The sequence below is a fragment of the Cupressus sempervirens genome, chromosome 5 (assembly GCF_028749045.1).
Source record: "Cupressus sempervirens isolate cs-2001-9-10 chromosome 5, ASM2874904v1, whole genome shotgun sequence".
Taxonomy (NCBI): Eukaryota; Viridiplantae; Streptophyta; class Pinopsida; order Cupressales; family Cupressaceae; genus Cupressus; species Cupressus sempervirens.
Genome location: NC_143122.1, coordinates 236798396 through 236804395, shown reverse-complemented (window position 1 = coordinate 236804395; position 6000 = coordinate 236798396). Strand labels below are relative to the sequence as shown.

The 6000-nt window shown below is 31.4% G+C and overlaps 1 pseudogene; it reads right to left on the bottom strand.

Moving 5' to 3' along the window:
- Positions 1–4963: 4963 nt before the first annotated feature.
- On the bottom strand, positions 4964–5786 carry LOC149555379 (putative receptor-like protein kinase At1g11050 pseudogene; annotated as a pseudogene).
- Positions 5787–6000: the final 214 nt, after the last annotated feature.

Here is a 6000-nt window from a genome sequence, read left to right as displayed (position 1 = left end):
AGCTTTGGGGGAATGCGGGAGAGAGAAGAGGTGAAAACAATTGAGAGATTTGTAATAGTGGGAATTTTGTGTGCTCATGTGAATTTGGCATTGAGGCTGAGTATAGCAGAAGCATTGAAGATGTTGGAGGGAGAGGCTGCAGTTCGCGCAATGCCATAAAAACCCCAACCTATAGTAATTCATAGAGCGGAGGCTGACGAGACAGATTTTCTCAGAGTTTTAAACCCTTCTTTCAATTAGGCCATCTGGACAAAATAGGTGGCGGCCGCGCCTGCATTTCATGTAATGTGTTCCCGTTCCCCTGTTGTGGGAAAATATTGAACTCAAGAAAACTATGTATTAATATCATTCTTTCATATACGATACCTTCCTTTGGCTTACATTTGCAATAAGATACCAGATGTTCGAATTTTAATGATTTAGGAGGCACAATATTTTTTCAGCTACTAAATATATGTAGCTATATCATCAAATGTACAATCGCTGGACTTAATTTTTAACGTTAGACATTGAAAACCATAAAGTTTGTTCGTGGCATAATAACAACGCACACTTTCGTCCTTTTGTGGAAATGAAACTCAGTTCAAGGAATTAGGGTAATGTACAAAGCAAGCGATGTAGTTTTGGTCTGCAAAGGAAAATCTGGTTTTATTTTTGGACTCTTTGCTCATGTTTCTTCTGATTATTTTGATCCTTCGATATGCTAACATAAAGTATAAAACATATAAAATCTACAACTTCTGATCTTGTATGTGGTGCTCGAACCATTAAAGTGCTATCATTCGGTAATAAATGTCCTTCATAAAGTAATTAAATGATTGACACGTGACAAAAAAAAAGGTTTGTAGGAAAATTTCTAAAAGTTAGGCACTTTTATTTTCCAACAAAAAATTCTAAATAATCTTGTGTTCAAAAAATAAAATTCTCACAAGACCTTTACTTCTCAAAAACATAATTTAAATACCTTACATGGCTTTGCCAATAATGTCATACTAGCATATTTTTATTGGATAATAATGTCAAGAATAGATTTGTAGTGTTTTAGAAAGTTTTGAGCATGTTGATTATGTATAAATAGCATCTTCTGTATTTTTAATATTCATTGCTTTAAAAGTAAATCTTGCATAGATAAAAATTTCTATGTTTAAAAAAAAATTCATTGGATAATACTCTCAAGAATGGAGTTGAAGTGTTTTAGGAAGTTATTTTAAATTTAATTTTTATCATTTTGATATTTTATAATTAGTACTCTCTATATTTTTAAGTGTCTTCATTGCTTTAAAAGCAATTTTTGCATACTTAAATATATTCATGTTTTAAAAAAGTTTTGATCACTTTAGAAGCTATATATGGAAATATGCACTTATCTTATTTTTGTCAATTTTGCATGTAATTGAGTGGTGTTCCAATTATTTTGATTTATTAAAAAAAAAACATTTGAATGTAGAATAAAATTACACATGCTTGTTGAAAATTTGTATACCCTCTTTCTGACATCAAAGGTTTAGAATTTAAGAGAAAGATGCAATATTATATTTAGAAAAGAGGGGTAATAAACTTATTCAAAATAAATCAAGACATACAAAGAAAAACCTAAGAGCAACAAAATAAAGCTCAAGGCAAAGACACAATCAAATTGAAAGAAGTCACAACTAGTCAACTTTATGGAATCCATATTTAACTTATCCACATCCTCTTTATATTTTTTTCCTGGATTCGATTGTGTGATTATTTTTGCATCAATGTTTCGGATCAAATTCTATGATCCATCATCATGATAAGAGAAATAGAGTTTCATGAGAGAAATAGAGTGTCACTTTCTCTTAACCTAATGATGGATCACAAAGTATGGTCTAACATGTTGATGCAAAAATAATTACACAATCAAATCTAGGAACATATAAAATTTGATATTTTCATATGGATTGTGGAAATAATTTTGTTCTTATCCCCTTTATAATCAATCTCAAGAGACTTCATAGTCCATACCCTACCTGCCTTAGTTCTCAGAAGTTCATTTACTAAGAAAGCTACTACATTTTTCTACTTCCTCAAAGTATGACAAATAATAAAATATAATCCATCTAGGACTATCAATTAAGGACTTATCTTACTGGTACAAATACTTACCAATTAGCTTCCTCCAAATGTTTACTATTTAACATATTGAGTGCAACTTGAGTGACAAAATAATCTAATTTTAAATCAAGGGAGAACCCTTTTTTATATCACAAAGAATGGATATAGAAGGAAAAGAGGAGCACAATACTTCACTATTGTTCCTACCAACACCATTGACTCATGCATGTCCACATTTCCTTCTAGAAGACTGATTCATTTTAACTTTTAAAAATCCCTCAAATGGATGAACCACCTTCCCTATTTAATATTTTTATGTTTGGCATACCTTAATTTCATTCTTGCTAAGGGGTTAGCCCTACAATCAACAATATCCAGATTCCATATCATAACTAGATCACTAGGATCCATAGGTTCACTAACAAGTTACATTTTGAAAGAATCATTACATGAATTATCTAAATAATAATTCTTCATAGAAGAACACTTATAATTTCCATGTCTTGAAAGATCCAATTTATTTCTAGCTGCAAGTTCCAAATGAAAATGAACCTTCAATTTATTTCTAGCCACAAAATAGTCAGTGCTCCCCTATATATTTATGACAAGGAACTAACTACCTCCTATGAATTATATAAGTTTAATAGTTGTATTAGGAATTGATAGGTTGATCTTTTGATGCAACGATAATGACCACTCTAACAATGATAACCCATCATAATCAAATACATCAGATGTAAAAATAGCAAAGCTATCAAACATTTATATCAGCTAACCATTATGAATTGGGTCAACAAACATCCAATTAAGTCAAAAGAGTCATACAAAGTCAAAAAGCATACTGAAACATAGGAGTCTAAAGTCGGTTATGAGAAGATTTCACACTTAAATTGTTGGGTAGAACTTATGTAAGAAAAATAAAAACCTAAAAGTTACATTGATAACTTCTAAAATAGCCTTAGTCCTTCAAACCTTCCAAATAATCTATCTGTTGCTCTTGATTTCAAATTGTGTTACTTTTTCTAAAATTGTGATGCGTGAAAATCAATCTCACCACCCCACCCCCCTTCATAATCCTCCTACCAAGAGTCTTTCATGCTATATAAATAGCATCTAGACTTAAATTTATTTACGTTTGACTGCCTCTATAAGGATCCACTAGGATTTAATATTTCACAATATGACATTGTTTATGTTTAAATTTTATAATTGGTTAAATATGTTTTGTTTACTCCATTAATGTAGTAAGAATTAAACATTGCATGTTAGATGGTTTAACTATTTTCTACTTTGACTCAAATAATTATCTTGGAAAATTTATTAATTTTCAATTATGAAAATAAAAAATAAAAATGGGGTTATGATATTTTGCCTTTATTATATAACTATATTAAATTATATTATATATTAAAGCATCTAAGAAAGCAATTAAAAAGAGTGAACTTTTTTTCTATTGAGTCAAATTTATATGATGTTATTTTGTGATCATTAGTTCTTTCTCAATCTTGTAGCATATTTTCTTAAGAAAACTATGTTTGAAGTCTAAGTAAAGGGAGCATTATAGTAGCCTTAGGTTATGAAATATGTCAAAACACATAATCTATAATGGCACTACAACTTGCATTCAAATCAATCTTCTAAATACAAAGAAATCTAGAAGCATATGCTCTCATGCAATTGAACATTCACTAAAATATTGAAGTAATTGTGCAATGCAATACTAGAAACATAGAGCAAGATCATGGTGCAAGATAAGTTGTTGGTGGTTGTTGTCATGAAGGACATAAATCAATTTTTGAGAAGGGATTTGATTTCATATAACAAATTATAGAAAATGAGTTTTCTTGGAGTTGTTTTGTTGTCCTTGTTTCATGTTGAAACACTATAATTATATCATAGAAGAAATCTTTCTTCCAATTATTATTAAGAAAAAAATATTGATGCTAAAAAGGTCTTGTTGTTAAAATTATATCTAAACATTTTAAAGGATAAGATTAGAAATAATTGTTAAAAAATATACTAACAAATATGAACATTTTAAAACCTTTTTTCATTTATTGACACCTAAATCTTTATTCCTATATTTCAAGTAAGCAATCAATTTAAGATATAAATACATTCTACATTAAAATAAATATTTTATATTTATTGGTTTTTGGTTTGTTTCATAAGGCTAATTCAAGTAAAAATTGTAGATTAGATAAATTTAGTAAAATGAGGTTTCTTGGAGTAGTGAAGTTGTCTTTGTTTCATGTTGAAACACTATAATTATATCATAGCAAAAATCTATCCTCCACTTATTTAAGAAAAAAAACCCTAGCTCTATAAAAGATCCTCTTGTTCAAAGTATATCTAAACATTTTAAAAGATAAAATTAGAAATAATTGTTAAAAAATATACTAACTCAGATAAACATTTTAAAACCTTTTTTCATTTATTGACATCTAAATCCTTATTCCTAAATTTCAAGTAAGCAATCAATTTAAGATATAAATACATTCTACATTAAAATAAATATTTTATATTTATAGGTCTTTGGTTCGTTTCATAAGACTAATTCTTAAAAATGAAGTAAAACTTGTAGATTAGATAAATTTAGTAAAATGCATGAATAATTCACAATTATTAATTTTTGAACACAAAAATTTCAGCCTAATACTATTCGACTTCCAGTTCCAAATGAGTAAAACTTCTTTATGAATGGAGACCATGGCAAGAAAAATAAAAAATAAAGAACACTGTATTTCTTAGCAGCTCATTTCTCTCTCAGAAATAGCAAGGATATCAGCATCTCTGCTGAGATGTTTCCATAAAAAAACATGACCAGCAAGGAATAAACAATTCATGTATTGGACCATCATGGGTTACAACCCATGAGCGCCACCTATCTTCTAATGACAGATGAGTTGAAGGAAGGATAACTCTCTATAACGCTGAGAAATGCCTTTCCATTGTTCTCTGGTCTGTGATTTGCTACTGGCAAAGGCTTTTTTGGTATTGCAAGAATGACAGCCTCTCCCTCCAACATCTTCAATGCCTCTACCATGCTCGGCCTTAAAGCCAGATTAACGTGAGTACACAAAATACCCACCTTAACAAATCTATCCATTATTTTCACCTCTTCACTCTCGTGCATTCTCCAATCTATCAATTCAACTACTCTACTCATTTCCAGGAGCTTCCATGCCCAATCAGTAATAAGGTATTCAGTCGAACATTCCACAGAGATATCTAGAGCCCTTCTGCCACTCATAATTTCCAAAAACACAACTCCAAAGCTATACACATCACTTCGATCTGTAAGAATTCCATACAAAGCATACTCCGGCACCAAATACCCATGTGTCCCGCTTATTTTTGACACTAGATGGGATTCCCCTTCACTCGCCATCCTCGCCAACCCAAAATCAGCAACACAGGCATTCATGTCCTCATCCAGCAGAATGTTATTGGCCTTTATATCTCTATGATATGTCGCTGGCCGAACACCAGAATGCATTTCTAAAAATGTGTTGATCGAGGCTGTCATTAGGGAGGTAGTCGTAAATTAGAAACTGCTGGAACCCCTCTTTGTCGTCACCACCAATGCCAAAACCTCACAGACCCACCAAATTTCGGTGGCAAAGGCTGCTCTGAATCTCTACCTCATTCCAAAAATCCACATCATCATCGACAGAGCGCTTCTTCATTCTCTTAACGGCAATCATCCAACCATCAGGGAGTTTTCCCTTTTACACCATTCCAAAATTCCCCTTCCCGATTAAATTCGTGCAACTGAAATCATTTGTGGCTTTCTTGATTTGCCCTTCATTGAACCACACTATGCCGATCTTCGGCTTCACGCTGTTGATCAGAAGGCTTTTATTTATTAATCTCTTAAAATGCCTCTGCTTCGTCGTCGCCCTCCACCACTAACGAACG